The following is a 26,825-nucleotide window of genomic DNA, read 5'->3' as shown; positions in this document are numbered from 1 at the left end:
AACGGTATGAATGATCCGAGTTGATGTTGCATTATTGTATTTTGAGTTACACATTTGTAAAGAAATATCGAAATGCATTTCACTATCAGTATTGGTGATGCTAGCAACATTAATATTGAAACACTATGTTATGATATATCAGATATAACTCATAATCTATATAAATAGTATTTTTTAAATGTATTCTTTAAGGAAGGTCACCTAAACTCGTAGGAAAAAAAATATTCAAGTTCAAGGAGTAGTATAGCAAAATGTTCCATATGATGGTATAATTATCATATTAAGGCGACACGAAGTTCGCAGAGTATAACATAAAGCTTATCATATGGTCCTGAATGGTCAACAAACTTTTATTATACAAATACTGCAGTGTCTTTAGCGCCTTGTACATGTAGGCGAGCAACTATTGTAACCTACCAAAGCTTGCACCTCTTCCGCTGGAGGCTTATTGTAAATTCTTGCGTATAACCCAGAATTTCTAGCTGCCTATATTCCATTTCGATTCATAGATGCCTGACCTGGTAGATTGCTAAGCCATGAGCCATCTTTATGAATGAGCACCGGACTTGGGATTACAAATAACAGCACAGACTATATAAAAATTGCATGAAAAAATGTCAATGCAACAGAAGGTAAAAAGTACGGGCTATTATACAAGGTTGTCTATTAAGGAGTGGAGTTTCAAATCAGAAATGTTTTCTCACTCCAACACATCAAGCCAAATTCACAGCCGCCGAATCCCAATTTCGTAAGACGAAACTAATCCCGAGGGTGTCGAAGGCTTATTTTTTCCTCGAAATATCATCGCTTGAAGTAATTTACTTTATTTTACTTTGTGTTTCGTATTTTCAAAGAGCAAATCTGCGCCAAAACGTCCGTAAACAAGTTCAGAAGGCGTTTCGGGTTGATAATTTTGAAAATAACGGCGTTTTATAGCCTGGCTATTTGAGAAAACTGTTGAAGAATTTACGAATAAAATATACGGTTAGCTTTTAATTTTTATCTTATACAGTGATTCGTCTACATATTGGAAATTTAAAATCTCAGTTCTGGGGTTTCATAAAAAGAATCAACATTATTTCTGAAAATTTTCTCCTTTCAATAATATAACAGACCTGCCCAAAATAGTATAATATATGAATCATAGTTAATATGTATATTGTATTACATTGGACTAAGTTAATATGTATCACCAAGTGCTTAGTTGAGTGCGCGGTTATTAGATGCCGTAATACATACTACGTATATATATGTAGTATGTATTATAATGTATTTGTTATTACATTGTTGCGACGTTGCAAAACACGTACGTGATCCACAAACACGGAAATTAGATATTTTAATATTAACTGCGTTTTCAAACGCATAAAATCACGCTTTTGCTAAATAGACATTTAGATATTCTTACTTGAATTAATTATAAGTTCTGTATTACAAATGAAAATTAATTTTTTAATGAAGTAATCATAAATGTAAAATGTAAGCAATACATACAACTTCTGTTAAAGGAAACTTATCTAATGTACGAGACTGCTCTGAGAGTATCTACCACCATAAATACCCATATATCTATAACCATAAATAAAGTCCCAACATCAGGTACGAGATAAAAGGTCAAACTTTTGTCTAGAGTTTCGTCAATTTCATTGATCTATCTTTTTAGGTTCGTTTTTAGTTCTTTCAATATGTTAATGTTTAATTGAATAATCGAAATTGCCATTAGTATTATAGAGTACCGGTATCATATAATATTCTTTATAAATCATAAACTTCATAAAGATACTTCGATTATTTGTATTAGAAATTTATTGACAGACAACACGAAAAATAATGTTGTAGTCTGCATTTTCAGCTCACGCAAAAGAGCTATTAGAAAATGGGCGCGCCGGCATACGTTAACGATTTCGCTGGGCGGCCATAGAATGGGGAAAATTGCGCTTTCCAGCGAAATGAAAGCCGCTCTGCTTACAAAATTCTTCAGATAAAAAAGCGTATAAATTTTCGGAAGCCCCTTTGATATAATGCACCCGTAAGCCGCAATATAGGCGTTGAAGTTAAAACCTTGGAAATTCCAATAGATTATTATATTACTGTTTTATATATATGAAATAAAAGGTATAAGAACTTAAATTAGTTTTAAAAACGCCGCATGTACACATTTTGAGACTGGGTTCATTAGTGATTTGGTGAGCGGCCTTTAAAAAACATTTCCTTGAAATACGTAATTTCCGAACCTATTAAACTAAGTTTTTCAAGAAAAGAGCGTACGCATTCTTAAAAGGCCTGCAACGCACTCGCGAGCCCCCTCGCATTGAGACTGTCCATGGGGGCGACGGTATCACTTAACATCAGATGAGCCTCCTGCCTGTTTGCCTCCTCTTACATTAAAAAAAACTCATACTTATTTCGCTAACAGCACCTAGTCTAGGATGGCACCTTTAATCGATTAAGAGGAGTAACAGTATCCTCAGTACTGGTGACTCAGTTGCAAACTGTAAGACATTTTGTACGTACAATTCTCGACCGTGGAAAACACGTGTAAGGCCATCCTTTTAAATAATTGTTTTTATGTTACTTTAAATAATTATAAAATACCGCGTCTAGTAATTTATACGACTGTCTGGTGTCAATTTCAATAAAAAATAAATCAATGCCGCTACAACCTTTTAGGTCTGGGCCTCAGATTTCTGTATCTGTTTCATGATGGTTTGAGAATTGAATAGGCAAGTAGGTGATCAGTTCCTGACACATACCGTCGACTTTTTGTGCAAGCAGGCAAGCAGGTTTCCTCACGATGTTTTCCTTCACCGTTCGAGCTAATGTTAAATGCGCACAAAGAAAATCCATTGGTGCACAGCCGGGTTCGAACCTACAACCTCAGGGACGAGAACCGCACGCTGAAGCCACTAGGCCAACACTGCTCTGTCAATTTCAATACCTCTGCTTTTTATAGTACAGGGGCAAACGGACAGGAGTCTCACCTGATGTTAAGTAACACCACGGCTCATGGACACTCAATGCCAGATAGGTCGCGAGTGCAGGCCTTTTAAGAACTGGTACGCTCTTTTCTTGAAGGGCCCTTTTTTTGTATGAGGTGAAAATGCGCTTGCGCAGGCCCGCGCCAAGGATATCGAGCTTGACGCGGGGACTGTGGGGCTGGCTGGGCTCTACACTCAAATCCCTCTGCTATTTAGAGGGGTAGCGAGACCCGACCCACTAAAAACACCTCAGCCCTTCACACGCCCTTAAGATGGGCCCTCGTGGTTCGCCAGGCATTCTACCCAAGGTTCTTGAAGGGCCCTAGACGGCTCAACATAGTTTATCCAATTTCCTCAATTCCAAATAATTCTTTCAAAATAAGCTTGATTAAACAACCAATTCTCAACTATCACTTAGAAAGTATGCACCAAAAACCTTTACAATTTATTTTAAATAAATGTTATCAGCACAAAAGTAGGGCTAACAATAAAAATGTAAATAAACAATGAAATGGCGTGTTATTACTAAAGCTGTGGCACAAATTGAAAGAAGTAGTTCAGTATTTGAACAAAAGCGAGCGGCTTCAGTTTTAAATGGACCAGGTATCGTGGCTAGAACAAGGAAGAGGAAACTTGAAGGCTTGAAAACAATGACCTAATATTAACATTTTTTTATGTACCGAAAGTATCGAATAAAAAGTTTTAGTGGTCTATTTCATAGAAAAAGACTTATTTTACATAACAAATACATCTACAAGGGAACGAAGTGAGAGCGCGGCAAATGCCATGGGCGTGTTCAATGTGACCCACCAATTTGTTAGCCTCCTCCATAAAAAAATCTCTTTTGGCTCTGTGCCTGGTCTAATAGCTTAAGGTCCATGATTGGGACAATTAGGACCCACTGTCTCCTTAATACACATTTCTTTGCCCTTGGCGCGACATTCCATTGTGTCAATCAGTCACCTATGTCGTCCTGGAGTGCGTGGATGTGGCTTCCCAACGAGCAGAAATCTATCGAGCGGTGAGGTCGCTCTGTAGAGTCTGTGAAGTGCCCAGGAAACTAATTAGCTTCTGGAAGGTAGGCTGGCTTAATTAGCCCTTAACGTACAACGGACCAAATGGGCTTCTAAATGCGAAAACCAAGTCCACACACCTAGCCTAAGGTAGATAGAGTTGGAGGCACTGTACTCTACGTGACTACCCTTGGTACCATTGGTTCTAGTAAAACTGAGATTACTTTGGACTTCCTCGAATACCTAACCTTCAGAAGAGCATCAATGCGTGACCAACTACGCTCCACCTTATCTAACCGTTATTTTAGTTGCCATCTAAACTTATTTCTTTACAATGCATTTAATTACGGCTACTATTTCCTAGTATTTAATTATACAAGTACGAAAGGAAATTACCTTATTATAATCATTAATTAAAAAAAAACACTATATAAGCCTAGGCGAATAAAAAAAACCTAATTTTAAAATAAGGTTAAGACAGTTTTTTTAATTGGAAAAATAATTTTCAACAAATTCATTCTAAAAACTCTACATATATTTATGCTTCCTTTTCATATATAATGGCCGATACGGTATAAATTATTTTTTTATTTAAAAAATTTCTTTTTCAATAGGTTTTTTGGTTACTTATTTAATTTTAAAAAATATCAGAGAAACTGATGCAACTGACATCAGCGACAACATCATACATTTTACTCGCAAGTATCAAAACAAGTAGTACCAAACCTTTTTAAATATTAAACGTATCCTCTTAACGAGTTTAGAGTCATGTAATATTTAGTGAGTATAATGAGATGGGGTCTGAAAACACTAAGTTCGGTGAACCCACGTATACGTGAATATGTTATTATCACTAACATAAGTACAGATTTTCCATTTAGATTATATTACGTCTTTTACCTAAGATTATATATTTATATGTTATAATCCATTGGTGCTACAACCCTTTATGATTGATGATGCTTTAGATTGCGTCAGTTTCTCCATAAATTAGGATATTTTTTTTATATAAAACTGAATGTATCACTCCTTAACGATGCAAAGTATCCCGTTTTGGAACTCCTTTCCTGTTGAAATCTTCTTGAGGATTTCTACCTTGTAATTAGGTGTATACATTATTTTTTTAAATTTTGGTTTAGTAGAATCATTCTAGTGTTATTTCATTAGTTTTTGTGAATGTAATTATTATACTGAGGCTAGCCGTATTTATTTTTCCGTACGAAGATTACCTGGATCAAACGCCTGTTAGCGATAACTGCGTCGCCTAAATTATGAAACCTGTTTTTTATATGTGTAAATAAATATTTCTTAGGTGCCTGGGTTAGATATGCCGGTTCACAACATTTACCCTCATGACAATCGCGTACATATACATGGTCAACCAGGAATTAAAAGCAGGGTTAATAAACTCACACTTGAACTAAGCCCTCTATAGCCACCTCTTTATTCGTAGACAAATAAATCTCTAATAAATCAACAAATAATTCATATTTACTATTGACGTTCGTCTATTATCGAGAATGACGTCAAAATCGTACAATCTCATGTGGCCGTACCGAAACTCGCAACTCGTCAGCCAAGGCTTTCCACTTTCAACATCTACTCAATACTGTCGAATTGTCCCGTTTTAGAACAGCTATTATACATTTAACACTTAAAATGGTAGTGGCGTTACAACCCTTGGCATTAGCCTCAAATATCTGTTTTCTTTAATATGCCACTAGGTGATCGGCCTTGTGTGCCACGCCGTCGACTTTTGCGTCGCAGCGTAAGGGTACGAGAGCGAGTGTTGAACAGTGTACTCCTTTGCAAAAAGAACCAAATGAGAACACTTAAACAATCACCATGACAACGGGAATCAAGCGATATCATGCAGCCAGGTTAGGTTAAATGAAATATGATAAGCGTAAGAAAAGCTTAAAATAATATACAATAACTTGAACAATAGAGAGCAAACTTTAATCCCCTGAGAAGCCTTTACGTCAAATCATATTTTTGAACACAACTTTCCCTCATTTTTCATCGTGTATTTTCACAAATTGTTCAAATGTTTCCCTTGGTTAAATCGTGGGTACGAATTAAAATAAATTTTATGATAATAATATAACTGAAAAGTCTCATTTTTCATACAACAAATCTTTTACATCCAAAGCTTCTAAAATATGACAAAGATTGTATAAATTAATAATTTCGTACCTGAAGGATCACACTTCATAACGCCAAAATGGCAAACCGCCATTTTATTGCTTCCTTAATTAAATATATTCTTACAAACAGAATGAAAATAGTATATTTCCGTAGTAATGAGCGCAATTAAATATATAATTGTATTATAGAACGTCTCTGTGTGGCCAGACCAGCCAGAGAGAGAAAGGTTCGATTCCCGGAAAAATAAAACCTAAATTCCTTAGATGGGTTTTGAATATGTCGACATATATAATAAAACTGTTATTAAAAAAAACTAAAAAAAATATACATTTGTTCGGATGGCAGTGTCGTTCACAAAATTGAAACAGACTCAAAAGCGTGTCTGTCCATTAGGACAGCTCCATTATGACGATTACGTCATAGTGGAGCTACAGCTGAGAAGCTGTAGGCTTCAATAAATTTACCACGCACGTCCTGGGCAGAGGTCGATGGGAGGATAAATTCTTCATACTTCTACAACTTCTCATAAATCATTTTTTGTTGTTAAGATATAACACAATTACACGGGAGTATTTTTTGATATATTACGATTGTGATATATAATTAACTGTGGTCCGAACGACTGCAACAAATTTGATATTTTTTGTCAGGACATTTGCCTTATAGAAAACAGTATTATTATCAGTCATTATTCAAGTATAATATATTGACTAATTAGTGGATAATCAAGGAAAATATATAGTATATTTCTTTACCGAATGAACGAGGTTGAAACCGCAACGCGAAGGTAAACAAATATAGACAATAGATCTAGTAACACTGTTCAGACTGAAGTACTCATTTGTCTCTTTCTGTTATATTGGTTTTACGTAGTGATGAAAAAAGACAACAGTTGCTTCACGGTGTGTTATAAAAACTACACCTATGTGAAATGTTTGTATGAAGAGCGGAACACGCATTTGTCATTATTCATACATATGTCAAAATAATTTCCAAAAATAAAAGCAAAGAAGAAACATATTCATTTTTTAAATTATTTAATATTTGGATTTCTTAACCTATTGTAATATTTCTTTCTGTTTTATTGTATGTTGTGTCACTATCGTGTACCTTTAAAAAACTGATTTAAATTATCAACAACACCTAGAAGTTATTGTTACTATTATTAAAATGTCGTTAAGTCAGCGGTGTAATCAGTCCGTATATTTATAAAAAAAACCACAAAAAATTAAATTTTTAAAGCAATAAATAACATCGACTACGTACGTTACTGCAATGGACAGGGGTCATAGATAACAAAGCCTGACGGTCCAGTTTTGTTTTGAAGATAACATTATCACACTAAACGCTAATGTAGATTATATTAAATATTTCTTCATTTTACATCTTCCGTGTTCACAAGACCAGAAACAATAAGCATTATATTCATCAAAGTATGCATTTATATTGGAATATTTTAGTGGAATATCTAATGACTTAACTATGAGTAAATTGAGAAGTAATGTGTTAATTAATCTATTCACTAATGACCTATGATTGCAATCCAATGTTCTCGTACACATTATGAACACCTTTAAAAATACTTATCAGCCTCAAAGTGGTATAAACTAAATGTTTCGATATATACATTCTATAAACGTATTTCTGTACCTTGTTTTCAAGTTCAATCGCAATATTTGTCGAACCATTTTTGTCTTAAGCAATTTTCACTGTCCTATACTTAAGATAAAACATACCTCGCAAGTATAATAGTCCACACATGTCGTATTATAAGCACATAAAACACAAAACGTCAATAGCACTAGATACAACACGTAATGCCAACGCGCCGAAAGCAACTGGGACGGTCTATTATAGCGGTCCGTGCGCAGGTTGACGGACCATTTCCCCCACACTGGCCCGTTAGATTTTGTCGCATTGATTTACGCTTACTAGATCGCGAACGTAATTACAGAAATTAGTTCCATATTCAAACGATAAGCAGTGTTTGCCAGTTAAAATTCGTTCCATTTTCGAAACACCGTAGAAAATTTTCAATTTACTTTATTACATATGATTTTTCTCGATTTCTTTACGCCAACATACAGTGGTATACTAAAGACGTACCACAAAACAAGTAATTTCGAAGGTATTGTGATCATTTAACCGTAGGTAGAATTGAATCGTACTTGAACATAATTGAATTTTGAATACCTGGAGGTATTACACTAAAATTAGTTTTTAGTTCCTCATTTTAACATAACTTATGGTATTATAATTAAATCAAATTGTATGTATTAATATATTGTTTTGAAGTATAAAACATACGTTATTTTATTTTTAAAGTATATGTGTACTACATAACAAACTAACTGAAACTTTTTTTAACGGACAGGCTGATCTGATGTTTAGTAGGATAAGGCTCCTAAGTCAAATTGGTTCGGATAGACATGGGTGTTAACTAGGTACTCCTGACGTTTATGATACGATTAAAGAAAATCTTCTAACGCGAATAAAAGATCTCTTCATCACACCAGAAAGGCATTATTTGGCACTTTAGTTTACAGTGTCTTAAAGGTCGTGCTTGTCTTGAAAAGTAAATAGTACAAAAGTAAGTAGTGTAAAACTGTTTAATTTATAAGGGAATTTATGATTTCGTATCTGATCAAATTTGAATCAATTTACAGACAAAGTATATACGATTCTTAGATTGTTCTCGTCTTTTAATCTTTAAATGACGCTTGATTCAAAATATCAAGATAAGTTGAAGACCGTGAAAATGTTACTTTTACATTCGACTTTTAAAGAAATATGTTAATAAGACTTGCATGCGGCTTGAAAGTGATAGGACCCTGAGCAAGAAATCTTTCGGTAAACATATGAAAATGTCATATGTAATTTATTTTACGCCAAAATTTGTTCATACAATCACCACGAAAACGAAAATTTACGGATTAATTTTGTCGTTACCAATAATAATAATAATTTATTGCGAAGAATATGGTACAAAAAGGTGGTACAATAGTAAGTTCGCATATTCTGCCACACACAATGGCGCACAATTGTCTTTAAAGGAGTGTTACATTCTATATACTAAATTTATATCAACTACAGTGTCTCACGCATATAATAATTTATTCAATAATACATTTTTCCAAAAGCAATACACCAAGTCGATTTTTAAGAAATTTTTAATTATTTGGGTAAATTAGTGGTTGCCTGGAAGAGATCGCTGGAAAGCGATGAGGCCGCTAGTTGCCCTCCTTTAATTATGTTCAATTTTTTTTATATTGTGATGTAACGAAGTGTTAATAAATGAATAATAAATAAATTATTGTAAACCTTAATAGCCATACACAAAAGGTGTTTTTCCTAAACAGTTCCAGATTGATTTTTGGCACAGCCAATTGCTCCCCATGTCTACTTCTTACTTCGACTTAAAAATATGTATGTTTCTGTGCACGAATACGAGAACCTCCGTTTCGTTTAACACATACAAAAAACAACTAAGCATGATTGTTTAATCCGTGATAAATACATCTAACATTAAAAGTAAATATTCAATACTTGATGAATTGTAATGTAATATAATATGCAATGTAAATAAATTATTAAAAACGTTAAAAAACATCTTTATGAAAAATAAAACAGTAACTAGATTACAAAAACTTAACATACACATTGGCAACATTTACAGGCAGTTCATTCTTATGCGGTGGTGAGTTTTATTGCACGAAGCTGATTGTTTTCATTAAAAGCAAATATATTCTCATAACTATTCGACTTTGTGTGTCTCTTTTAGCACGCCTGGTCCAGAAGAGACCTCTAAACATTACAGCTATACCACTTGATGTGCGTTAATAAGTAACAGTATCTAGAATACGCTTTGTAATTGCCGACGAGCTACGAAGGAGAGGTTCTGGAATAATGCCAGCTGGCCTGTACTCGCTACATCCCTCGCCCTTCTCACAAGTGCGAACCTGGATTCGTCGAAGATCCACAGAAATTTACCATCACCTATGGTAGCAAGACAGGGACTGAAGACAGTGAAAAATGGCATTGCCAGCTGTAAACTCGCTAGTGACTTTCTCCACAAAACTAATTTCAAAATAATGATAGGCCACGAATACGGGCCACTGTGTCCCTATCTCTTCTCCTAAGCGCGACAGATGACAGACTAGCTTTGTGCAGAAAACTCAGCGCAGAGGACCCTCGTAGTCCAGAATCCTCGGAGCAGTGAGGTAGCTCCGTGAAGCCTGCAAAGTGCCCAAGAAACTTCTAAGCTTCTGAAAACTTTACACCGTACTAAATGTGTGTCTAAGTGCGGAAATTGAGTCCACACAACGCTTTGTAAGCTTTCAAACCACAAATACTAGAGGCAATGCAATCCCATATAATAAACCAGTGTACTGAGGAAACAAACGACATGCATTTGCAGGGAGTTTAGTAGAGCGATTTGCTTAACCGTTATATGCACAGGCAACTTTTTCCGATGCATACGTTCGCAAGGCCGTTATTCACCGGTTCAGAAGCAGGTGCGACAGGGCTGCGTTCTCTTGCGCGTTCCAAGACCCATCCAAGTAAATGTTAATAATCACATCTAAAATGTTTGTTAGCTTAAAATCTTTTGAGTATTAAAATCTACTAATTTCAAATATATTTTTTTTTTATCTTAACATCGCAACATGACTGTTATAACTAACCACTAAAACAACAATTATGTACTTAGAGATATTTGATCGTTTTGTTTGTACTTAACAAAGAAAAAACATGTCGTAATAATTTAACATACCTATTTGGTAACAAAATTCGAACTCATTTTTGTTTTTATAGAGAGCAAACGGTCATGCTTATCAAAGGGCTTGCGAATGCGTGGCAGACCTTTTCAGAATTGGTACGCTCGTCTGCAGGACCAACTATTCACACCAACTGCAAACTATTATTATTTCTCCGTGAATCAAAACAAGACCTTCCAGTGAATACTTTTTGTTCTTTAATAGCCAAGGAGGCAGTAACTATACGTATAAAGCCCACACGAACGCCTCAATACACCCAGAACATCATGTGTTTCATTAAAATAGCAAGTATAATTACCTGCATTGTTCATATCAGTAGTTCTGAAGGACAACTTGATCAATTTATCGCCAGAAAAACCACATAATTTAAAACCTGACGATTCTTTATACGGCCTTACGACTTTCAAAATATTTTTTACCTAATGTACAAGAAAACCTTGCGACTCAGCCTCGGTGGCGTGTTAATAGAATTCATAAATTTTTGGTGTTGCGGCATTAATTATGTTATAAAGTATATAAACTTAATCAGTAATAATAATAATAAAATATGTTTATTCATTTTAAGTACAGTTTCATTACAATGTGTACGATTTGGGAACCCTTTTAAGAAAAAAATATACCTGTGTCAAGGGTTCCAGCTCTTTCATAACAAACTTAGTTATGCATTCCTTAAAATATTTAATTTATATATAATTTAGTTAAATCTTTTATTAATTTTTTTTGATTTTAAACTGTTATCAACACGCTTGAGTGAATAAGTGAGTGTGTGAATGCAAATGTGTGAGTGAGTCAGTGAGTGAATGAATAAAGTCTGTAACTATATACTAGGCCTCAGAAGAAGCTCTAACTCTGCGTAGGGTATGTTCATGAGCCAGTCCTTTAGTCGTATTTTTAGATTGTAGACGGTAAGCGGGTAGATGTTAAGCAGCCTATTTAATTTATTATAGATGTAGTCTGCTTCAGTATCAGTACATGTATATATAACCAAATACCTTTTATATATACGAGCAGTGATGGCCTAGTAGCTACAGCGTGCGAGTCTCATCCTTCAGGTCGTATGGACTTTTTGTCTATATTTAACATTCACTCGAACGGTGAAGGAAAACATCGTGAGAAATCCTGGCTTGAGATTGCTTTAGCCCGAAGAAGTCGACGGCGTATGTCAAGCACTGGAGGCTAATCAACTACTTGCCTATTAGATTGACAAATGATCGTGAAATATACAGAAGGCTTAGACCTAAAAAGGTCATAGCGGTTCGAAGGTACTGATTGCAGCACAAAATCTCTGTTCACGTCAGCATGTCATATGCACTCTACTCTAAGTTTTTTCTTATAACCATTTCTTTTCGATCCGTTTGAAGTCCGTAACATACCTGAAACAAGAAAATAAATTTGATAAAACCTGCTTGATTATAATAAATTAATACATTTTAAAATTTAAAATTTGCGTAACAATTTTTTTGTGTTTTCAAGTCGAACACAATCTTAGGCAAGAACAAAGCTACTCAATAAAAACTTAAAAGCTTTAAATTTAACTATGAACAAATTTGCATACTTAGTAATAATGGATTTCCATAATCTTAGATTAACATAACAAACATGTATTCCAGACTGATTTAGTAAGAACTATATTTCAATTTCAGCCTGGTACTTAGTTATATATATTTTTGGTAATAAAAAGAATTAACTGCAATTTTATTACAAAAAATCATATAATGTAACAAAGGCAGTTTAGGCAGGAATTATAGTAATATATTAGGAGACAGAAGTTATCATGTACACGTTTTAAGTATTAAAAAAAACAGCTAATTGTATATCTAAACCATTCTCAAAAAAATTATCAAATCCAGCCGTTGATTACACACACGCACAGAAGATTTATATATAAAAGGATTATGATTCAAAATATTGTCCATAAAGTTTTTATTGCTGAATCATAATAATCTATAATTTAGAAAGATTAAAAGCGGCAAAAACATTTATATAGCAAAACTAAGTAGCAAATTTGTTCAATGTCACCGATGTGTTATTTAAACATAAAAATCACGCTTTACGTCAATCAGCACAAAACAGATGACGCCCGTTAATTGCACATAAAACATGTTTTGTAAGGGGGTCAAGTTCGGATAATGGCATTGGCTATATAAGCAATAGATGCTTGAGGCGGCAGCTATCTCTGCCCACAAGTGAGTCAACATACAACCGCAAAAGATTAACACTTGATAACCGCGAAAAAGCCACCCATTTATCCTCTATAAACAGTTTTTATTAAAGTTCATATGATCCAATAAATTATTTTATATACAACGTATTTCGATAGAAACTGAATCAACAATATTGGGCAATCATCATTTTGTAACTTTCCTGACACCGTGATGTCACGGTCACGTCCTTTGGATGTAGCGAGATGGAAATGTTAGTTCATAACACACAATGTGAAGAAATCAAACCTTTGAGAGCGTGTAAGATGCAATAGTTATGTTATAAGCGGAATAAGACATTCTGAGTGTGTCTCTAATAAAATGTTGGGATGACGAGAAACGAAAAATGACTCATCGCAATAATACGATTCCATGAATTGTAATGCCTTTACTTACATTATTACAAATGTAGTAATCCAGTAGTAGTACTAGACCAATGTAAGGTTAAGTTCCTATATCAGTAGCACGACATACTGTATGCATACACAAATTTTCCCTATATACCGATCACTATGCCTACAAATATCTGTGCTAACCCGAAACATCCAAGCGTCAATCCAACCCGTATGGTTTAAGCTTTACTAAGCTTTTAAGACTCGTTTTCCATAAGACAGTTTCAACTCGGTGTCGTCATAAAGAGACCTTGTGATACGAGATGGTAAGCGAACGTTGCAAGGTCAGCAATCAAGAACAAACGAGGGTTACGTATGAAATAGCAGCTGTATTACCGTAATAGATACTCAATAATTATACCTAAGTTTAGCAATTATAATCTTGATTACAATACAATAATACTTTAATATAATTTGTTTCCGAGGTTGCAATTTTTTTTATTACAATTAATAAAAAAAGTTACAATAGTTAAAAGAGAAGGATTTCACTATTTTCATTTGTTTAAATGAAACTACTATTGCTCAAGAAGAATGCTTACCGCTCCAGCACAGGACAGGACTTCAAAATATAGTGCGTTTTTTGGGTAGATAATATTATGTAGGTTCACGTTGTGTATTGTGTTCGCTATTTCCTGGCTTGTTGGTTTTGTGACGTAGGACCTGTCCAAGACCTCCTATATGTCAAATTTTGTTTAGTAAATATGTAGTGCGTGTATTTGCTTTGGGTAAATAAGATTCGACATTGAGGACAATAATAAAACAGCTGACTAAATACAGCCAAGGATTTATCCTTAATACACTTAACAAATAACAAACGTTATGTAACCTACCACCTTAAATGACCAAACTACATTGAATTTACGCTAAGCTACGATGGAACGTAAATATCATAAACTGTTAGAACCTCTAGTTACGTTACTGTTAATTCGATGTATTTTTATTGTATTAAGATATTCAACATTGACCATGTTTCGTACGAACGAATTATCTGTTTTTAGCTTACTTACAATACACTTCATGAAGTAGACATTTTGCACCTTACCAGTGTGTGAAATATTTGAAGACGCGGGAGGACTTTGACTTTATTTAGCAGTAATTTCTTAAATTGAGGAAAATGAGCTGAGTTGGCCTAGTGGCTATAGCGCGAGACTCCCATCCCTGATATCTTAGGTTCGATCCCTGATATCTTAGGTTCGATCCCCGGCTGTGCACCAATGGACTTTCTTTCTATGTGCGCATTTAACATTCGCTCGAACAGTGAAGGAAAACATCGTGAGGAAACCGGCTTCTCTTAGACCCAAAAAGTCGACGGTGTGCGTCAGGCACAGAATGCTGATCACCTATTTGCCTATTCAATTCACAAATGATCATGAAACAGATACAGAAATCTGAGTCGTAGACCTAAAATAAAAGGTTGTGTCGCCATTGATTTTTTTTAATTTCTTCAATATTCATTTCAGTTTTTTGTTATTAATGTACTTAATTTTAATTGACTTACGTTTTCTTTCGTATATTTAATATACTTGTTTTGGTTTTATATATTGTCTACGTGTTTTCCTTTACAATATGTATTTGTGTGTAAGATTACTTATAAATAATTAAATTAACATAAAGTATTTACTCGATTTATTTAAAATCTAATTAAACTTGAACTTAACTCAAAAACTATCAAATAAATGTAACTAAGAAGTGCTTCTTCGATTTTGAGTATTTGACAAGGAATGTTTTATTAATATTCAACTCATAATGGACCTATTCTACTTGTTAAATTCTAATTTCATCCATCTTAACACAAGCGGTAGTCTTGAAAAAATTCAGAGCCGTCAAGATGGTCTGAATACCATAAGATGTCATCGATACGGCCAAGTGCTCACTCAAATTCTTGTGGCCGCCTCGTCGCTTCTGTATACGTATACACGAGCGTGCGCGCGCACAGCGATCAATATCCATGACTGCGTTACTTCGCAAACTAAAATTTCTGAACTCATTTGCTCTTAGTGACAATATGAAACTCAAATTTTAATGACCGCATCGGCAAGTGATACGTCGGCACTTAACTTTACTTGAGAGCGATACTTGTAAAGTCGGTTCCCTATCAGCCCGTATGTTCACTTAATGTTTCGTAGTTTTAATATATCTCAATACTCTCATGTACCAAACTTTAGCGAAGTGAATCAGTTTTAGGAATAATAATAATCTAATAAAGCTACAACGATACGGTCTTGGCCACAGAATGCATGCGGCTCTTTACCATTCCGGCACACACGATCAAACCTACGACCTCATGGATGAGTGCCGCACAGTCGAGTCAGTCCAACACTGGTTCACCTTTAAGGAATATTAGTCTTATTTTATGCCAATACGACTCAAATCTGTTGCATCTAGAATCTACTACAAAATATGTTTTACGCCAGAAAATATATGTTTCGTCTTCATTTTCTAAATTACACCAAACATTCAATATTTAAGCTTTTAATGAAAGGAAATCTTGTAAAAACCCATTCATTATTCCTACTTAAAAATTGTCACTACTGTTAGGAGAGTTAGAGAAAGATTTATTTTCGGCTTTTAGTCACGACAAACGTGGATTTCTATCAATATTTCGGTTTAACATTTAACACTTAACTATTTTACAAATATCAACATGTGTCAGTGTGTGTGTACATGTGCGTGTAAGTGTGCGTCAGGAAATATACCTAGCATTCATTTCTTAACTGTCTGATGAGTAAAGCAATCAATACTTATTATTTATTATTCATCAAAATAATAATATAGTACTCTTAGGTAAAAGTATTTACTACTAAATAATATGCCTAGATTAATCGAAAGCACTATCTATATATTTTCTTACGACTAACGAGATATATATAATATAATTATATTATAATTTTTTTATATTTAATTATTGCAAATTATTATGCGTGCGTACTCAGCAACACAAATACCTTCTCTTAGTAGTAGTAGATTATCATTTATACACAAAATATTCAATACTATGCAAGAATATTACGATAACATATAAAAATTAATTACTCTTTCATTTCACAGGAAAAATGGTCCAGTAATTTGACAGAATGGTTTTCACATTAGAAAAGGTGTAGTAGAGGAAATGTTTGGCGGTGAGGCCTTTCCTTGACAAGCGGATGAGGAGCTGGTGCTTGATATAATATCATGTATAAATACTCAATTATCCGAATAAAATGCTTTATTAACATCGTACAAAATTTGTCAACAGTCTACGAAATTTTTTTAAACATCCTCATTTTTAAAAAAAAAAAAAAACGACGCGAGCGTTTCCGATTTGGTACACGGCCAAGATGTCAATGGTAAAGTTTAGGTATCTGAGGGTAATAACAAAGAGTCGAGGCTATGACTTCCGTATGTCGAAATGTGAAACGTTAGACATATAGGAGTCATACTTAGCCCCGGATTTACAGTGTATATAAATATATATCTACTTCTAAACATATGTATCAGTTAAAATTTCATACCACGCATAACAAAAATGCTAAGTTTATATTGTATTAAATTACATTTGCCTTAATACGATTAATTTACGTATAAAGGTTAAAAAAGAAACATTAACCCTCTTGTAAATAAATGTTATTAATAAACATACTGTAGTAGGTTTGGCAAGTTCAGACTTCATTTTACAGGCGTCAAATCATATGCCTACAAATCAAGTGCCTTTTTAGTCACCTAAATTATTATATAAAAACTAAGTAGGTCCAAAAAAAATTTAAAAAAGGCTCTTTCAGCACAGCGTATACGTAAGTTGACAAAGTGACAAGATTATTTAAACGAATTATTTTTTTTAATATTTTTAAAATACGAACAAACATCAGCCAGTTACAAATAAATACACAATGGAGGTACGCGTCACCGTCATAATGACACGGGTGGGCGACGCATTGGGTTCAATGACCGGTGTTGTGCATCTTCCAGGTAGTTTTAAAGTGAGCATTCGCACTTTCAAGCGATACCAAAAAGGAAACCGTCAAAGCTTTGTTTCGTCACCTATCTATCATTTTATAAGTTCAGTAATCACTTCTTCAAGTAAGGTCAGGAAATATTAAAAATTTAATATGTATTTACTATATACAATATGTATCGTTGCTCATTCATAGATACATAACTCCTAATACAGATAATAAAGTAACTGTTGTCCTTTATAATATGCCACTTAAAAGAGACACCTTAAAGTCGCCGATAAATTTAAAATTAGAAAACACAAAGAACTGATATTCAACATTTTCAGAATATCAACCTTTCTCAGAAATCAAACCTATAGACTATCGTGAGTTTCTTTTACATTCTTGAAAGTTAAAAGGGATTTTAAAATACACGTTTCCAATATAGCGCTCTCCAACTGTGTCGTACGCACGTGGTGTCGTAGTTAAATATAAACCGTAGGTTCAACGTACGAGGGGGCGATACGGCTAACCTACAATGAACACTCCTTCACTATACACTAATCCATGTTTATTTACTCCCGTGTTTCGTACCTGCGAGAACTATTTAATGGCCTTTACTTAAATCTGAAACAAGTATAGTAACGCTGAAATTTATAATTAGATTACCTAGCTATAACTTGGCTTCAAGTGGGACTTATCAGGACTAAATTTTGCATGTTTATACAGTTAAAAAATAATAGATATTTCGCTTTGTTGGCCTGCCTATACTACTAATTTAGTGTATTGTAACGTAATATAACTCACAAATATCTATTTATTAACCCTATCAATCTTTTGTCCCTGAAAAAAGTCTTATGGTTAATTTATCTATATAGATGATTTTGTGATCACAAACAAAAATATATTTGAAGCTTTGAATCTATACCAATATTATGAAGAGGTCTCTGTGAGGTTAATGGATGTAAATAATGTAACTTCTGGATCTACAAAACTGATTTTGGAAATCAATAGAAATTCACGTTAACACGAGAACTTAAAAACTTTTGTGTTAGTAAAATTTGAAACGTATAATACGGAGGAATGACATTTCTTACAAACGCCTAACGATGAGAGATATATGACTGAGATCTAGGGGAAAATAGAGCTTGATAAGGCCTTTAAAAAGTGAACGACGCAGTCTAGCATTTATATTATATTTAAACAAGTTCTCCGCCATATACGTCGATACATTTGTGATTTTCACCAATATCAAGATAAAACCCATATTCATGTAAAAGGTCTCGGTATATAAATCTTCAATTTTACGGGTTTGCCCGTGCTAAACTGGGGTGTGTCGCTAGTAATGAATAAGTCGACACCTCAATAGACACAATAATTGAAGATAGCAGTTGGCCCTGTTCATCCAGAAACATTAGGAAAAGATTGGACTAACTTCGCCATTCAATATTTTTATTATAATTACTTTTTAATTACGCACATTATTTAATTTACGGTGGAATAAATACAAAGACATTGAGTTAAAGGATAAATTGTGATTTATACAGTATTTCCGCAAATAGAACTTAAATTGCGAAGCGATGACAAATATTTTAATTACGCACATTTTGTTAAGATACTGATTCAATGTTTTATATATAATGACTATTATATATTATATTCACGGAGATACTACAACAATTATCCTGACTATAGATCAAAAGATTATATAAATGTATGAAATTTGTTGATATTGAAGTGTAAAAAAATAATAAATAATATTAACTGAAATACTAACTTAACACACAGGTTTGACAACATGAAAATATATAATTACGTTGCGTTCTCATTTACTTTAAAATTAATTAAGTAGTGTACTTCTTAGTGAAACTGAAGCCCAAGTGGGCGAGTGCCTAGTGGTTAAGAAGAACTTCAAAAGTGTTCACAGTGCAGTTGCGTTCGAACGCAGGCTGTAAATGAACTTGAACGAGCAAAGTTCTCGCACATATCGTAAGGAAACTGGTGTAAACTCGAATGAGTTTCAAGCACATAAGGCTTCTTACTTAAATAAAAGTAATTGTAACAAAAACGCGTCCTTGGTCATGACTTTACATAAACTTTTAAAGTCATTTAGTACTTAGTAGAAATAACATTTAAAATGAACAGAAGCTAGAAAAGATAAATGGATTTTCATTTCAGTCACGTCCACAAAGGATGGTTTTGTAATAAGGAATTATAAAACTTAAAACGAACACAGACAATTCTAACATTAGTTTTAAGTCTAATACAGAGTTATTCAATTAATTGAATGAAGTAGGTTTCAGTGATTATTTTGAATAATATGAAAAAACATCGCTGGTATAAATATAAAAATGTTTTTTTTTTAATTTTACAGAAAACGTCTAATTGTTAAATATCAAGGCTTCTTCGACATCACAGATATTGCAAGTGTTTGACTTTGTGATAACGAATATGTGTTAAGCGCAAATAAAAATACAAAGGTACAAAGTCTTTACTTTCGAGTGTCGAAGGTAAGTACGCATTCCATATCAAACCCAATAGCTTTCTGATAAACGGGAATCGTACTTAGCGAATATATGTTGAACGCTTATGAGCGTATATAAATAAAAATGAATTCCAAATAATACTAAGCAAAACTCGAAGACGCCTACGACAATTCTACTAAGTTTAATTAATTAATTATGGAGAGGAAAGCTGGAACGCCTAAAAAACCAGTTTTTATTCCGGAAGAACGCACAGGTTCTTTGCGTTAGAATAGTGAAATGTTTCATATGTTAGTATGTAGCTACTAAAAAGGTAGGCTACGAAAAAGGCTAAGGAAGGTAGGTTAAGGAAAATCACATTAAGGCGAAACCAAGTTCGCGAGGGCTAGCTAATAAAATCATATGTTTATTTGTCAGGCGATAAAAGTGTAACAATGAGTAAAAAGTAAAGTGTAAACTTTGAATTTGAGGGTTTGTAAGAAGTGGTGCTGGTCACTTTTTAAGTTGAAACTTCTTTTTAACTGATCAATCTAAAGACAATTTATCATCTGATGTAATTTAAGGCTTATAAAACTGCATAATATAAGGTGTTCTACTGTGATCATAATAAAATAAAATTTAATACCAATATTAAAGTACTGTGAATATTTTCACAACATGATAACATCAAAATAAAAATATCATTTATTCATATAGGTTAACCTAATGTACACTTATGAACGTCACTAAACAAATGAATATTTCTAAGTTTACATTTAGTGCCAGTTTGCAAATCAAGGGCGTAGAACGGACGAGAAGAACTCCGTCACTCTTTTAAATAACTTTTAATTTTTGTATATAAGGTAACCATATTTTCCTTGTACATATTATGTTGTTCTTAAATAAAAAGTTGCACATTTTTATTAGTTTTATTTGTCTGCAATAAGATGACTTACGTATGCGAAATATAGACAAAGAACTGCGCATGACCTTGCTTCGTAGCTGCTCGTGCTTTGCGAACACGGAAGTGGCCAACGAAGCGACGCCACAAGTTTAGACACACGAATTAACAATTATTTTACTATAGGATTCTCGTTATTAACTTTTCGTACTGTAGGAAAATTTTGTGTATTTTATATTTATCATTTAAAAACCCTAGGTAGGTTGTGAAAAGGCTAGGAGGAGGACAGTTCGCGCATATACTTGTGCTAACCTCAAACCTCTAAACCGGAAGTGCTTACCTCCGTCTATTTGCTGTGTGCCCGACCTATGAGCCTGTTCTTGAAGGACGTCGTATCTGTTCCGAAATAACTCAACTGGGACCTGGTTCCATAAAGTGGAAAGCGCCTTAAGAAGCACTGTGTTGGAGTACATATAGATGCACGCTTTTATTTTCAATCAAATCAAAAAAATCGTCACAAATATTAATTTATTTTATTAAACAGCAATTAATCTTATAAAATACATAATGGGTTTTAGATAGCGGCTTGCGTATAAATTGTTCGTGTATATGACATGACATGACATATTACAAATACATCAATATCTATAATTGCAATATTCGGAACGTGCCTCTATCGCTAAGTAAAAATAGATTGGTATATATTTCGTAAACTTTTCGAATGATACAATATTAGTCACGTCTTGCAATATAGGCGAAAATAAATTTAAATGACAATACAAATGAGCAACAAATATGCAACTTTATATGTACCAATGTCCACTCTTATCTATGATGTCATCTACAAAATAATGAACGTACATGTATTTATTTCTTAATTCCATATAACAATTATATAAGAATCTTCCCTTTGAGCATTTCTCATTAGTTACTAGCTATTTATGAATATATATTAATTATTACTGATTAACCCTTAGATTAGTCTATTTTTCTTAAAGATTTTAGTTTACTTTAATTTAAAGTAATCATTTGGTAATTATTTATACTTCCTTGGACTCCCTCAGCAGGTCTTATTATTTATATTTCATTTTCTTGGAGCTAGAAAGAAATTGCTTGTTAGCGATAAGACTGCTTGTCCTGTCATAAAAACTCATTATATGAGGTTTTTATATATATGTTTAAGGTAACGAAGTGTAAATAAATCAATAAAAAATGAAACATTTATTGTAACTATTACTTTGCTTATTAACAAATGAACAAAGGTAATTAATATTTTACGTAACATTCTAAATAAATTCATAACAATGTATTTTTTTAATGTATTAATTTACGGAAGTATTTGCCAATAGAAGATAAAAGTGTCGATAAAATCGTTAAATATCTTGATTGTAGAAATTGTTAGAAGCTCGGAAATACTTTTGCGGAACAAGGAATATGTGGAGTTTTATTTGACACAACTGTTCCTTTGAAGATGGTGAGACTTAACTTTAAAATACTATTAAATGGCTCCTATTTCTTCCCGAACAGTATAAAACTAAAGGTATTGTTTATGTAACTTCTTATTTAACCTTTTTATGGATAAGTTTTTTATACACAGAAATTTAACGAGTTACCACTTTGATGTCGTACTTGATTAATAAATATATTTATAACAAAATATTAAGTTTTTAAGGGTTTAGGCCACGCCATCCAATAACGTGTACGATCTTTATGGTTATAGAAAAACAATATTATTACATAAAAGACGGTTTAGTAGGATAGTCCATGAATCTTCATGACGCTTTAACTTATTAATTTAAGTTAACATGTTAATGTTAAGATTTATTTTAGTTGTATTAAATCATATTATTGTAGACTATTTGTTTATTGTTATTTTTAGAAATATCCTTTACTAATTTGTTTTATTTTACATAATACTACAAAGTGCACGAGGTACCAGGCTCACATATGACGTGAAGAGGTTAATATAAATAGTCTAATACAAATTTATCAGTGCGACTCATTCTACTCATACACTGAGTCAGACTGCGTTTATGTTAAGAATTCAGTGACATTGCGTTTTTAAATTTCGAATGCCATTCAGTTTCGTGTTTACTCTGCGCGTACACTGAACCCGGCTAAAATATAACTAGTTCTCGGAAACAAAGGGACTTAATGGCGTCCCTTATTTAGTGATGATAATGGACGAAGAGGGTACCGCCTTTGGAGTTTGTAGATGGGTATAGAGTACCTTACGGTATCAATAAGAAAAGGGTTTATTTAAAAGCGAGATATAAAAAATTATAAATACCAAGTATCAAATTGGATATTACAAAGTTTTTGTATACAATTTAGATACTTAGATACAACGTCTGCCGCAACTTGGAATCGTGCGATACAAAACGAAAAGTACAAACCGCCCTATCAATGCTACACAATGTCGCAATACGAAATGTGTGGTATAAATTCTCTACACTTGATTTATTGATACAACTTAAACAACCCTTACATCATCTAGTGTAGGCCTCGGAGACACGAAGTTTGCCTTCACCGTACGAGCAAATATTGCATACATATAAAGAAAATTCAATTTTTTTTTATTGACACTCTCAAACATCATACGTTAAGAGTTAGGACAATTAAATGCTTATGAAAATATATTACAAAAAGGATATACACGTGTGAAAATAACATGAGAACTTCCAGATCGCGCTAACCAGATCCAAGGAGTCGCCCGCAATACTTGAGCACACAATTCCCAAGAGGAATCTTTGTATATATAAATTGCAATATCTTGTCAAAACAAAATAATAATAATAGTAATTAGCACTGCAAGGTGGCAAAGACACGGCTTCAGGGTTGAAAATTTTCGTGTTGTTCCCACGAGAATGTAAGTGCGTGCTCCTATTTCACTATGCCTCCAGCTGATAGAGGATCATTGACAATCTGAGACAAATCTTCGTTATTAATTAATTTTATTTATTACATAGGTTGTCATGTGTAATGGTTGTAGCTTCTTACAAACGTTGTGTAATACAAAAAAAACTTGGCAATTAAAAAGCGAGGCGGAGAGTTTATTGCCAGTTCCTCTCTTCCGTTCTACGCCCTTGATTTGAGAACTGGCAGTAAATGTAAAATTACAAGCATTTAATGTATATTTCTTTTTTATTGACGTTCATAAGTCTATCATTGTGTTACCTATATGAATAAATGATCTTTGACCTTGAAAGGCGCACGCTAAACTTAAGATAATTGTTTGTTATAAGTTAACCTATCAAAGGCCAAGTCATTACAAAAAACAAATTAATAAATAAGAGCATTTCTATCTCGCTTCTGAGTTCCTAGTAAGTGGAGTCACGAAAATATAAATAATACTATATTACTTATATAATAATATAGTATTTATTTACTTTCGAATTTCTGTGTATATTTAACATTCGCTCTAACGGAGACAAAAAATATAAATAATACTATACTACTTCTTTTTTTTTGTATGAGGTGAAAGTGCGCTTGCGCAGGCCCGCGCCAAGGATATCGAGCTAGACGCGGGGACTGTGGGGCTGGGTCTACACTCAAATCCCTCTGCTATTCAGAGGGGTAGCGAGACCCGACCCACTAAAAACACCTCAGCCCTTCACACGCCCTTAAGATGGGCCCTCGGGGTTTGCTAGGCATTCTACCCAAGGACTATATTACTTCTAGTTAGGTTACCTTTACCTCGATTTAAAGTTTGTTTTAAAAAATATTTTTGTAAATAGATGTAACATCAGCTCAGTAGTAAAATGATTAATACTTTGCTCATCCATCGCATACCGGCTCATAATAGATCGCGTGCCGCCCTCCACTTACCAACGTTTTTCAGGTGAATTACCTTCAATCGATAAATAGCGTTTGTACATTACACTATGAATTATATTCCATGCGTACATTTACTATACATATTTAACAACCTGTTTCAAATAACGAACATTGCATAGAATGAATATTGGCAATATTAATCATGTACATACAAGGCACGATACAAATCAAAAATAAGAGTACTTCAGAATTTAGTCCGTTTTGTTTTTAGTCTTTAACATTAAAATTGTGTATCATAGCTACTTTCACAGAGCTATGTCCTACGGTATTCTACTGCTGCTGCAGAGATTCAACCCATATTTGTGCTGCAGAAGCGCGTTGTTCAAGGTATTTGTGTTTCCCCAAGGGAGTCGGTACGGAATAACATTAAAGAATTAAATATTATGATCCTATCTGATCAATATATTCTTGAAGCCTTTGTATCTACAAAAAAAAATATAAACGATTTTCAAACAAATGGTGACTTTCACTAGTATAATACTCGAAACGAACTAATCTAATTGTACGACCAACCAGACTCCAGAAGATAAACCACTCCTTATATGGAAATTGTATTTGTTTTTACAATAAACTCCCAAGCAAAATTAGCTTGAATAAATTAAAAGCTCTCTCTCTTTATAAATTTAAAGAATATTTAAATGATCTGAATCTTCGGGATTGATTTGCTCTAGTTCAACAATTTGCATGACTGAAGACTTGGCTTAAAAAGAGTGGCGGAGTTTCTTCCCCGCTCTTACGCCCTCTTGCGTACTGGTAGTAAATGTAAATTTTGAATCAACTTAACATCTTTTCTTTTTACTTATATGATAAAGTTATTTCGAGTTTAAATTAGGATATTATACATGTACGTTAAAGAAGTCATGGATCGACATGACTTTTACCGACTATGACACACATACATAAACCAGAGGCCTCAGCCAGAACTGGTGGTATTAAGAAAACCGACGAGCGATATATCAATGGAGAGAGATAAATGAGAGTATAAAGAGTGTTTTTTCGGTTAACCCTTATCAACAATACCGTTGTGTCCCGCCTTCAAATCTGAATAAACTCTGAATTTTGCGTGGGCGACAAATCTAACTATCGACAGCCGTGAATAGTTTTGAATATTTATTTATAAGCTTTTATGAAATAATAAGAGCATTCGCTCGAACGGAGAAAATAATCAATGTGAGGAAACCGGCTTGACTTAGACCCAAAAAGTCGATATCTTTTATGATAAATATTGCGACACTTGTGGTCCTCGTCAATTCATCATTGTTCAGCTGAGCAGTGTTTTTCTTTGTCGATCAACCTCAAAAATACCTACTATACTGTTATATATATTTTATCGCATCACAAGAATTCATATAAAGCCTACAAACACTCGTTATCAAAGTAGAGAATGCTAAAATCGACCAGCAAATATTAATTCTCAATCAAAATTCCTATTTTAGCTAAAAGGCTAACTTTAACTTAATAAAGCCAAGATGAGTTCAGAAAATTGGATTAGGGCCTCGGTAAAAGGGATACAAAGTTTTAAAAAAGATACCACTGCGCTGTAACTTTATTACTATAAGTTTAATTAAAGTGAACGATAAACCTAACACTACCAGCCGCACTCAGAGACGTACATTATTTATAGATTAAGGATACAAATAAGTTCAAAATAAATTATTAGTGCTTAAGGAAGAAAAGGGCAGTACAAATATCTTAGGGTTTTTGTCTTGAACATATACATATATATATATTTATTTATTTGATTACATTTAATTAATAATTCATATTGTGTTTTTATTCATATAAACATTGACATAAACTGTTCTCTGAGTGAAAAAAACAGTCCTCTGCCGCATTTTTTTACAAAACTGCTTATAATTCGAAAAATAAGGGAAAATTACAATGGTTTCTTGTTTATATGTATTTATATTATAACTATCTATCGACTTAACATACTATATTTTTAATTTTCTACAAAAATAGGGTTGGGCCAACTGTCAATAGACAAGTTTCCATTTAGTAGAGAAAGGCCCATATAGCATATATATATAGAATAACAAATCGAACACAATTTTAACTAAAAAACCGTCATAATTGTGATAAATAAACCCTAAGATTAGTACATGTTTTTTAATATTATTTATTTTGTATTTTAGTTTAGTTTGAGTTAGTGTTACATATTATTTTATGTATGTATGTATTGTAAATGTAAATTACCTACCTACCCT

The 26,825-nt window shown here is 33.4% G+C and overlaps 1 protein-coding gene across 3 annotated transcripts in view; it reads right to left on the bottom strand.

Moving 5' to 3' along the window:
- Positions 1–26,825, bottom strand: part of LOC123712914 (protein gustavus) — a 69,816-nt gene that overhangs the window by 22,770 nt on the left and 20,221 nt on the right. The window contains exon 1 of one of the 3 annotated variants that reach the window (XM_045666286.1): positions 7,876–8,011. The exons of the other annotated variants lie outside the window; for them this stretch is intronic. The gene's annotated coding sequence lies outside the window, so the exon portion shown is untranslated. Of the gene's footprint in view, positions 1–7,875; positions 8,012–26,825 lie in introns of those variants that run through there. 3 annotated transcript variants of the gene reach the window in all.

This window comes from Pieris brassicae, chromosome 8, assembly GCF_905147105.1.
Source record: "Pieris brassicae chromosome 8, ilPieBrab1.1, whole genome shotgun sequence".
Lineage (NCBI taxonomy): Eukaryota > Metazoa > Arthropoda > Insecta > Lepidoptera > Pieridae > Pieris > Pieris brassicae.
The sequence above is the reverse complement of the archived record's forward strand: the minus strand, read 5'-3'. Positions and strand labels throughout refer to the sequence as shown.